Below are 12,435 nucleotides of genomic sequence, written 5' to 3' on the forward strand. Positions count from 1 at the left end.
ACTCATTTTAACCACCAGGTGGCAATGACTCACCACCTTTTAGGATGTATGCATTAGCATGGCCATACTCTGTGCTCACTCATAGAAACCCTCTGCACACTAGTGTGATCTTGGCCACCAGTGGGTGGAACCTGTCCTAACTAGAGGAGTGTGGCTGTGTCTAGCAGTCACTATAATTTCTTTCTCTAGTTTCCAGTGCTGGAAGTAATGTCTTTTGGTGTGTGTGTGTGTGTGTGTGTGTGTGTGTGTGTGTGTGTTTTCTAGCCAGATAGATAGACCAAAGCATTACTTAATAGTAGCATTCAGTAAGAAGAAAGCAAGAGAGTACCCAATTTCTCTTTGCTGACAGTATTCCAGAGAGCTGCGGGAAGCCTTCAGATCTATAATGTACTGCTTCGCGTTGACACTCATGAATCCAGAATACGGGACTCAAGGCTAGATTTGCAAGGACTTGAGAACAAGGTGTCTTTAGAAAGAGAAGAAAGTAGTATGTGAAGATCAAAGAGAAAGGAAGCAGCTGTCCAAATAGCAGTACAAGGTATGAATGCGGCACAGAGATGCTGTACTGTGGCTTGCAGAGATCACATCTGCCCTTACAGTCACAGGCATTGGGTAAGAGAGTGAAGTCTATTTGCCTGAATCTTTTTCATCTCTTCAAAAGATGCTTTGGGGTTTAAATAAACTACTGTGTCTCTGTCACTTTGAACTGAAACATGTATTTATGAAAACAAACACCCAGGTAAAACCTTACCATATTAAGACTGCCAAATAGTCCTTTTTCGGAAGACATATTTTATTTTATATTTATTTATGTGTATTGTGTAAGTAAGTGTGTGAGTATGAGAAAGTGAGTTCGGATGTCCTGGGAGGCCAGAGGTATCAAGATCCTCTCTAGCTAGGGTTTAGGCACTTGTGAGTGTATCTCCTGTGAATTGAACTCAGGTCTTGCCACAGCAATATGTACCCTTCATGCATGAGCAGTTTCTCCAGCCCTGCTATGTATTTCACAGTCCTTGAAAATCTCACCTAATTTTCTGGCGACAAACAAGGAGATTGAGAGGACAGGGGTGAAATTAAGTCCTCTTCCATGGACTGTGCGTATTTTGTGTCACTGAGGTAAATGATTATGGAAATATATACAAATCCAGAAGACAAAATACCTCAGCCAAATATCCAAATACATATCCAGGGAGAAAATGAAGAAATGTAAGCAGCTCAACCCCAGTTCCAAGCCTGTTTTAAACAAGGAAGGCAGCTCTACACCACCGAGGATTTTCCGTACCAAGCAGTTGCTTAAATGAAGTTTTATACAAACTTGCTGGGAAAAGTGACCTTGCAGCATGACTAACAATCCCCAGCCTCCCCCCTAGTCCGATTGTTTATGTTCTTCTCTAGACTCTCCTTATCCCCCCTTATTATGAGCCACTGAGCTGCCACTGCCATCCGAGAGAGATGTCGGGTAAACATTTTATGAGACAGGCGAAGCTTTTAGAATTCCTTTTGAGCTTTGTTAAATTGAACGTGTGAAAATAAAGTTGTCCAGTGTGAAGGAGAGAAGTCATTTTTTCTAGTCTGCGTGGAGAGATGAAATCATGCAGGGTACGGGAGCTGGCAGCCCTGATTTAGTCACCGCCAAGCCCATCAGCATTATTCATTCTGATTGATTAAAGAAAACATTCCGTTTATTTTCATAGAGGGATCCAACTACATCTGTTGAACTGTTCTATCCCATTGCAATTCATGTGGGGTGTTTTATTGTTATTTTGCAGAACGAAGATGACTCCTACACAAATAATAAGGCAGTGATAAATAACACAACAGTATTTTTTCTTGTTTTGTGTTGTTCTTTTTTATCGTCTTGCAAGAGCAAAAGAAGCTAATATATATATAGATATAGATATAGATATAGATATAGATATAGATATAGATATAGATATAGATATAGATATAGATAGATATAGATAGATATATATTAGATATAGATATAGATAATATATATATGTATATGTATATAATGAAAGCTATCATGTCCTAATCTTGTAAGTTCTGTGTGAGATGTCTATAATATACCACTGCAGTTATTATCAGGTTAATGATAAACTGTACTGTCAAGCAGTCCCCAGCGTCTTGATGAAGCTCTTATGTATATGTTTATAAGCTCGGGGCTCCTTAGGTTGAAACATATTTTGTAATGAAAGGTATTTTTTTGAGAATGAAATTGCTCACATTGAACTATGATGAGCTGGTATTCGGTCTGTCTCAGATCTAGATGCCGTATATTGTCCAAAGGATAAAAAGATGACATTCCCTTTGGCTTTAAATTTTCAGTTTGCTGTATGCTCTCCTACCTCCTGATATAGAATATAGCTTATGCCAAATGATGAGTTGAGAGAGACCCTGTCTGGCAAGGACCTAATTAGAATATCTTATACTTGATAAGGATTTCATGCACTCAGTGATGTAACAATTCTTTGTAAGACTTCGGGACTCGGATAATTTTTAAAAAAGGGGAAAAAAAGAGTTCCATTTGGAACATACCAGTACCTCCTCAAAGACACATCTCATTTTCTGAACTGTAAGTTTATATTAAAAAGTTTTCAAATAGTATTTCTTGACAGATTGTGATGTGCAAGAAGATGTGGAAGTTCGATAAAGCATTCTATACCACAAGAGAAGACTACTTAAATTAATCATCTTGGGCTTTTGGAAGTTCCGCAAGTATTCCCAACCAGTAGCCCCCTGAAAGTGTAAGGACCTGAACTAGGATATGAAGGAGGGAAGACTGTGTTTCTATCCAGCTTATACAAACATTTCCATTGACATTTGTACTAAGAAAACAATACCATAAGAATTAGCAGCTGGAAATGTGTTGAGTTAGCAAAGTTCTACAAGTATAAAAAGTCCCAGGGCATCATGGCTTGGAGCAGAGCACAGGTGATTATTATCACCTGGAATGTTGCTGTATTTTGCAGAAGGATACATTTTTCTCTAACTCTATGACCAACCCAAATCACCCAGGTAAGCATCTCCTTTAAAAAAAAAAAAAAAAGTCAAAATGACAAAAAGAACCCGAAAGTATAATATTTTTCTTCTGATTCTATTCTATTTTATTTTATTGAAAAACTTAATTAAAAAAAGATAAATGAACAAATTTTAAGCATTTTTGCAAAAAAGTATATGAATACATATTTGTCAGTGCTTGGATTTTTTTCCCCAAAGGTTTGATAGTGTACATTAAGGTCTTACTAGTTACAACAAGCAAAAGGGCGTGTAAAACAGAATGTAACACGGAATTAGTGAAAGTTTTCTTAGCGTGTAAGTATTGAGAATAACGTTTTTATCTTTTCTTTTTTATTTCTTTTCCTTAAACTTCACACAGTCTGTGAGTTGTTTCTGGCTGTTCAAAGCTTTCTGGGGTTAGTATCGCATTATCAGTGATGGCATATTATGTCTGTTCTTTTGTGACTGGGTTATCTCACTCAGGATGATATTCTCTAGATGCATCCATTTTCTTAAGAATTTCATCAAGTCATTGTTTCTGATAGCTGAGTAGTACTCCGTTGTGTAAATGTACCACAATTTTTGTATCCATTCAACTACTGAAGGACATCTGGGTTCTTTCCAGGTTCTGAATACTATAAATAGAGCTGCTATAAACATTGTGGTGGATGCGTCTTTGTTGTATATTGGAGTGTTCCTGGGGTATATGCCCAGAAGTGAAATAGCTGGATCTTCAGGTAGTACTATGTCCAATTTTCTGAGGAATTGCCAGACTGATTTCTAGAGTGGTTGTACCAGTTTACAACCCCACGAACAGAGGAGAAGTGTTTCTCTTTCTCCACATTCTTGCCAGCATCTGCTGTCATCTGAGTTTTGGAACTTGGCCAATCTGACTGGTGTGAGCTGGAATCGCAAGGTTGTTTTGATTTGCATTTCCCTGATGGCAATAGATGTTGAGCCCTTCCTTAGATGTTTCTCAGCCATTTGATATTCCTCAATTGAGAACATTTGTTTAGCTCTGTACCCTATTTTTAATAGGGTTGTTTGATTCTCTGGTGTCTAGCTTTTTGAGTTCTTTGTATACCATGGAAATTATGACTGTATCAGATGTGGAGTTGGTAAAGATCTTTTCCCATTCTGTTGGTTGCCGTTTTGTTTTCTTGACGATGTCCTTAGCCTTACAGAAACTTTGCAATCTCATTAAGTCCCATTTGTTAATCTTTGACCTTAGAGCTTGAGCCATTGGTGTTTTGTTCAGGAAATTTTCTCCTGTGCCTATGTGTTCTAAGGTTTTCCCTAATTTCTCATCTAATAGTTTCACTGTACCTGCTTTAATGTGGAGATCATTGATTCATTTGCACTTGAGCTTTGTACAAGGGGATAAGAAATGGTCTATTTTCATTCTTCTGCATGCTGAATGACAGTTGGACCAACACCATTTGTTGAATAGGCTGTCCTTTTTCCACTGAATGTTTACAGGTCCTTTGTCAAAAACCAGGTGGCCATATATGTGAGGGCTCATTTCTGGAGCTTCTATTCTATTCCATTGATCCAAGTACCTATTTCTGTACCAGTACCATGCAGTTTTTAGCACAATTGCCTTGTAATATTGCTTGAGGTCAGGGATTCCCGAAGATGTTTTCTTGTTCTTGAGGATGGATTTAACTATTCTAGGTCTTTTCTTATTCCAAATGAAATTTCACATTGCTCTTTCCAATTCCTTGAAGAACTGGGTTGGAATTTTGATGGGGATTGCATTGAATCTGTACATTCCTTTTGGTAAGATAGCTAATTTTAAAATGTTGATCCTTCCAATCCATTAGCATGAGAGATTTTTTCAATTTTGGAGATCTTCCTCGATTTCCTTCTTTAGAGGTTTGAAGTTCTTGTCATACAGATCCTTCACTTGCTTAGTTAGAGTCACACCAAGGTAGTTCATATTTTGTGACTATTGTGAAGGGTATCTTTACCCTAATTACTTTCTCCACGTTTTTCCTTTGAATATAGTAAGGCTACTTAATTGGTTGAGTTAATTTTACATCCAGCCACTTTGCTGAACTTGTTTATAAAGTGTAAGAGTTCCCTTATGGAATTTGTGTGGTTGATTAAGTACACTATCGTGTCATCTGCAAAGAGTGATGTTTTTATGGCTTTCTTTACAGTTTCTATCCCTGTGATTTCCTTTTGCTGTCTAATTGCTCCGGACAGGGCTTCCAATACTATGTTTCTTAGGTAGGGGGAGAGTGGGCAGCCTTGTCGAGTCCCTGATTTTACTGGGATTGCTTCAAGTTTCCCACCGTTAAGTTTCATGTTGAATGTTAATTTGCTATATATTGCTTTAATTATTTTTAAATATGGGCCTTGGGTTCCTATTCTTTCCAAGACATTTAACATGAAGGAGTGTTTTATTTTGTCAAAGGCTTTCTCAGCATCTAGTGAAAAGACCATGTCCTTTTTTTCACTGAGTTTGTTTATATGGTAGATTACATTGATGTAATTCCATATATTAAACCACCCCTGCATCCCAGGGATGAGGTCTACTTGATCATGGTGAATGACTGTTTTAATGTGTTCTTGGATTCAGTTTGCAAGGAGTTTGTTGAGAATTTTTGCATCAGTGTTCATAAATGATATTGGTCTGAACTTCTCTTTCCTTGTAGGGTCTTTGTGTGCTTTAGGAACGAGGGTTATTTTAGCCTCAAAAAATGAGTTAGGTAAAGTTCCATCTGATTCTATTTTGTGGAATTGTTTAGAGAATATTGGTGTTAAGTCGTCAATTAATGCTTTGTAAAGTTCTGCAGTGAACTCCTCTGGACCTGGGCTTTTCCTAGTTGGGAGGCTTTTGATGACTGTTTCTATTTTTTAGGTGTTTTGGGATTATTTAGATGGTTTACCTAGTCCTCGTTTAACTTTAGTATCTGGTATCTGTCTAGGAACTCATGAATTTCCTCCAGATTTTCCTGCCTTGTTGACTTTAGGTGTTTATAATAGGATCTAAAGATTTCTTGATTTTCCTCAGTTTCAGAAATTATGTCTCCACTTTCATTTCTGATTTTGTTAATTTGGATACTCTCTCTTTGCCCTCTAGTTATTTGTGCTAAGGGTTTATCAATCTTGTTAATTTTCTCAAGGAACCAGCTCTTGGATTTGTTGATTATTTGAATGGTTCTTTTTGTTTCAATTTGATTTATTTCTGCCCTAAGTTTGATTATTTCTTGCCATTTAGTCCTCTTGGGTCTATCTGCTTCTTTTTGTTCTAGAGCTTTCAACTGTGCTGTCAGGTTTCTAGTGTATGCTTTCTCCAGTTTCTTTTTGGAAACACTCAGAGCTATGAGTTTTCCTCTCAGTACTGCTTTTATTGCATTTTATAGGTTTTGGTATACCTTGTTTTCATTTTAATAGAATTCTAGAAAATTCTTAATATCTTTCTTTATTTCTTATTTGACCCTGCTAACATTTAATAGAACATTGTTTATTTTCTATATGTATAAGGGCTTTTGTTGCCTTTGTTCTTATTAAAGACCATCCATAGACCATGGTGATCTGAAAGGATGCATGGGAGTATTTCAATCTTCTTATATAGATTGAGGCTCGTTCTGTGTTCAATTATGTGGTCAATTTTCTTGAAGGTTCTGTGAGGTCCTGAGAAGAAGGAGTATTCTTTTGTTTCAGGATGATATGTTCTGTAGATGTCAATTAATTCTAGTTTGTTCATAGTCTCTGCTAATTTTACAGTGTCCTTGTTCAGTTTCTGTTTCCATGATCTGTCCATTGGTGAGAGTGGAGTATTAAAGTCTCCAACTATTGCTGTGTGGGCTAAAATGTGTTTTTTGAGCTTTAATAGGGTTTCTTTTTTTGAATATGGGTGCTTTTGTATTTGGAGCATATATGTTAAGAATTGAGAGTTCTCCTGACAGATTTCCCCTGTAATTAGTAAAAAGTGTCCTACATTATCTTTTTTGATAACTTTTGGTTGAAAATCTACTTTATTTGATATTAGAATTGGCACTCCAACTTTCTTCTTGGGGCCGTTTGCCTGATAGGTTATGTTCCTCAACCTTATACTCGGAGATAGTGTCTGTCATTGTCTTTGAGATGAGTTTCCTGTATGCACCAAAATGCTGGGTTTGATTTATGTATCTAGTCTGATAGCCTATATCTTTTTATTGCGGAATTGAGTCCATTTATGTTAACAGATATCAATTAACAGTGGTTGCTGTTTCCTGCTTTTATTGATGTGTAGGTTGAATTGTGCCTGTGTGCCTTTCTTCTTTTGGTTTTCCTGCTTAGCAGTTTTCTTGTTTTTACTAGGATGTAGTTCGCCTCATTGTATTGGGTTTTCCACCTATAATTCATTGTAGTGCTGGGTTTGTGGTCATATATTCTGTGAATTTAGATTTGTCTTGGAATATCTTCGTATCGCCATCTATGGTGATTAATAGTTTTCCTGGGTATAGCAGCTTGGGCTGGCACTTGTGCTCTCTTAGGGTCTGCATGATATCTATCCAGGCTCCTCTAGCTTTCATAGTCTCTGTTGAGAAATTGATTCTAATTCTGATTGGTCTGCCTTTATATGTTACATGACCTTTTTCCCTTACTGCTTATAGTATTCTTTGTTTGCTTTGGGTACTTGTTGTTTTGACTATTATGTGTCAGGAGGAATTTCTTTTCTGGTCCAGCCTTTTTGGAGTTCTATGGTCTTCTTTTATGCTCGTGGTCATCTCATTCTTAAGGGTAGGGAAGTTTTATTCCAGGATTTTGTTGAAGATATTTACTGTGCCTCTTTGTTGATATTCTTCTCCCTCTTCTATTCCTATTATCCTCAGGTTTGTTCTTCTCATTGTGTCCTGTATCTCCTGGATATTTTTGAATAGGAGCTTTTTGTTTTTTGCATCTTCTCTGACTGTTTTGTCTATATTTTCAATGTTGTTTTTGGACCCCGAGATTCTCTCTTCCATCTCTTGTAGTCTGTTGGAAATGCTTGCATCTGTGACTCCTGATTTTTTTTTTTAGGTTTTCTACCTCTAGGTTTGTCTCTTTTATTGTTTACTTTATTGTGTCCATTTCCATTTTAAATTCCTTCTTCCATTCCTTCATAACTCTGGTTCTGTTTTCCTCTAGTTGTTTGAGTTCTTTGAGTGTTTGTCTTGTTTCTTCTTTGAAAGCTTCTAATTCTTTATGCTTTTCCCCCTGTTCTTCTTCAAGAATCTCTATCATCATCTTGAGGTAGGACTTCAGGTCTGAATCTTCTTTTTCTGGAGTGCTTGGCATTCAGATGTTTGGTGTGAAGGGAGAGATGGGTACTGGTGTTGCTACGTTGTCTTGGTTTCCCTGGGATATGCTCTTTTGCTTTCCTCTTTCCATCTTGTTGTCAGTGATGAGTTCTTGCCTTTCCCTTCTACCTGGCCTGTGTCCCTAGATCTCTGCTGTTCCTGGTGGCAGATGGTCCGAGCATCTCGAAACTATAATATTTTAAAGTTTGCTGTGTTTACTTCTTTAAGAAATGACTTTTCAGAGTGAAATAACACAAGAGTTCTACCAGTCCTACAGGATTCTAACAGTTAACCCAACCAGATCCTAACATTGAAACTACCAAGATCCGAAAAATTACTTAGATCCTAACATGCAAACCACGCATATCCTAACACTCAAACCATTCAGATCCTAATACTCAAACCACTCAATTCCTAACACTCAAAACACTCAGATCCTAACCCTCAAAATCTAAATGAATTCCAAGAAAGGTTTAAATTATGCCATCCAATTTGTAGATTCAAAGAATGACATTTTTTAACAACTTTATTTTAAGAAACATAGATAAATGTACAGATTTTAAGCATTTTTTGCATAAAATTATACAATACATTTTTGTCAGTACTTGTTTTTTTTTTTTTAAGGTGATAGTGTAATCAAGATACCACCAGTAACAATGAGCATAAAGTACATGCAAAACAAGATGCAACCTGGTAAATTGTCAAAGTATACTTGGTGTGCAAAGATTTTTTTTTTTTTTTAACAATGAGCAAACAGTACATGTAATATGGGGTGCAACCCGGAATTTGTAAATGTGTTCTTGGTGGGTAAGGATTGAGCATAACATTTTTTTGTTTGTTTTCTTTTTTTCTTGGACTTCATACAGTCTGTGAGTTGTTTCTGGGGCAGTGCGAGCCTCTGGGCTTAGCATCCCACTATCAGTGACTGCATATTATGTGTTCTGTTGTGACTGGGTTATGCCACTCAGGATGATATTCTCTAGATGCAGCCATTTTCTTAAGATTTGGTTAAGTCATGTTTCTGGTGGCTGAGTAGTATTCCATTGTGTAAATGTACCACAATTTTTGTATCCATTCATCTACTGGAGGACTTCTGAGTTCTTTCCAGCTTCTGGCTATTCTAAGTAGAGCTGCTATGAACATTGTGATGCATATAACTTTGTTGTGTATTACAGTGTCTCTGGGGTATATGCGCAGAAGTGGAATAGCTGGGTCTTCAGGTAGTACTATTTCCAATTTTGTGAGGTATAGCCAGATGATTTCCAGAGTGGTTGTATTAGTTTACAACCCACCATCAGTGGAGAACTGTTCCTCTATCGCCGCAACCTCGCCAGCATCTGTTGTCATCAGAGTTTTGGATCTTGGCAAATCTGACTGGTATGAGGTGGAATCTCAGGGTTGTTTTGATTTGCATTTTCCTGAAGGCTAAGGATGTCATGCACTTCCTCAGATGTTTCTCAGCCATTCGATATTTCTCAACTGAGAATGTTTTGTTTAGCTCTGTACCCCATTTTATATAGGGTTGTTTGATTCTCTGTTGTCTAGCTTTTTGAGTTCTTTGTATACCTTGTATATTAGGCCTTTATCTGATGTGTAGTTGGTAAAGATTTTTTCCCACTCTGTTGGCTGACATTTTGTTTTCTTGACAATGTCTTTAGCCTTACAGAAATTTTGAAATTTCATTAAGTACCATTTGTTAATCTGTAACCTTAGAGCTTGAGCCATTGGTGTTTTATCCAAAAATTTTCTCCTGTACCTATGTGTTCTAAGGTTTTCCCTACTTTCTCATTTAATAGTTTCAGTGTATGTGGTTTAATGTGGAGATCTTTCATCCACTTACACTTGAGCTTTGTACAAGGAGATAAGAAAGGGTCTATTTTCATTCTTTTGCATGCTGAGTGCCACTTGGACCAGCACCATTTGTTGAATAGGCTGTCCTTTTTCCATTGAATGTTTACTGCTCCTTTGTCAAAAATCAGGTGACCATATACGTGAGGGCTCATTTCTGGTTCTTCTATTCTATTCCATTGATCCACATGCCTATTTCTGTACCAGTACCATGAAGTTTTCAGCACAATTACCTTGTAATATATCTTGAGGTCAAGGATAGTCATTCCCTCAGATGTTTTCCTCTTGTTGAGGATGAATTTTGCTATTCTAGATCTTTGGTTGTTCCATTTGAAATTGCACATTGATCTTTCCAATTCAATGAAGTACTGGGTTGGAATTTTGATGGGGATTGCATAGAATCTGTAGATTGCTTTTGGTAATATGGTCATATTTAAGATGTTGATCCTTCCAATTCATGAGCATGGAAGATCTTTCCATTTTCTGAGACCATCCTCAATTTCTTTCTTTAGCGGTTTGAAGTTCTTGTCAAACAGGTCCTTCACTTGCTTAGTTAGAGTCACACCAAGATATTTCATAGTTTTTGTGATGATTGTGAAGGGTACCTTTTCTCTAATTTCTTTCTACACATGTTTGTCCTTTGAGTATAGGAAGACTACTTAATTGTTTGTGTTAATTTTGTATCCAGCCACTTTGCTGAACTTGTTTATCGCTGTAGGGGTTCTCTGGTGGAATTTTTGGGGTCACTGAAATACACTATCATGTCATCTGCAAAGAGTGATGTTTTCATCTCTTCCTTTCTGATTTGTATCCCCTTGATCGTTTTTGCTGTCTAATTGCTCCAGCCAGGACTTCCATTACTGTGTTGAATAGGTAGGGGGAGAGTGGGCAGCGATATTGAGTCCCTGATTTTAGTGAGATTGCTTCAAGTTTCCCACTGTGAATTTTGATGTTGGCTGTTGGTTTGCTGTATATTGCTTTTATTATGTTTAGGTATGGACCTTGGATTCCTGTTCTTTCCAGGACTTTTAATATGGCGGGGTGTTTAATTTTGTCAAATGCTTTCTCAGCATTTAGTGAAATGATCATGTGATTTTATTCTTTGAGTTTGTTTATATGGTGGATTACATTGATGAATTTCCTTATATTAAACCATCCAGCATCCCGAGTTTAAGTCTACTTGGTCAAGATGAATGATTGTTTTGTTGTGTTCTTGGATTCGGTTTGAAAGGATTTTGTTGAGTATTTTTGCATCAATGTTCATAAGTGAAATTGGTCTGAAGTTCTCTTTCCTTGTAGGGTCTTTGTGTGGTTTAGGTATGAGGGTAATTTTAGCCTCAAAAAATTAGTTAGGTAGTATTCCATGTGATGCTATCTTGTGGAATAGTTTGGAGAGTATTGGAGTTATATCTGCAATAAATATCTGATAAAATTCCGCATTGAATCCGTCTGGATCAGCGCTTTTTTTGGTTGGGACGCTTTTGATGACTTCTTCTATTTCTTTAGGTGTTAGGGGATTATTTATATAGTTTACTTGGTCCTGGTTTAACTTTAGGATCTTGTATTTGTCTAGGAATTCATCCATTTCCTCCAGATTTTCCAATTTTGTGGAGTATAAGTTTTTGTAGTAGGATCTGTTGATTTCTTGAAATTCTTCATTTTCAGTTGTTATGTCTCCACTTTCCTTTCTGATTTTGTTAGTTTATATAATCTCTCTTTGCCCTCTAGTTAGTCTGGCTAGGGATTTATCAATCTTGTTGATTTTCTCAAAGAATTAGCTCTTGGTTTTTTTGATTTTTTCAATGGTTCTTTTTGTTTCTATTTGGTCTATTTCTGCCCTAATTTTGATTATTTCTTGCTGTCTAATATTCTTGGGTGTATCTGCTTCCTTTTGTTCTGGGGCTTTTAGGGGTGCTGTGATGTTGCTGATGTATGCTCTCTCCAGTTACTTTTTAGAAGCACTTAGGGCTATGAGTTTTCCTCTCAGTACTGCTTTCATTGCATCCCATAGGTTTGGGTATGTTGTGTTTTCTTTTTCGTTGAAGTTAGAAAATCCTTAATTTCTTTCTTTATTTTTTCTGTTACCCTGCTATCATTTAACAGAGCATTGTTTATTTTCCATGAGTATGTGGGATTTTTGTTGCCTTTGTTGTTGTTAAAGACTAGCCATGGTGATCTGCTAGGATGCATGGGAGTATTTCAATCTTTTTATATCGATTGAGGCTAGTTCTGTGTTCAATTATGTGGTCAATTTTTGAAAAGGTAACAAGTGGTGCTGAGAAGTATGTGTATTCTTTTACTTTAGGATGATATG

Source organism: Micromys minutus (genome assembly GCF_963924665.1).
Source record: "Micromys minutus genome assembly, chromosome: 5".
Taxonomy (NCBI): domain Eukaryota; kingdom Metazoa; phylum Chordata; class Mammalia; order Rodentia; family Muridae; genus Micromys; species Micromys minutus.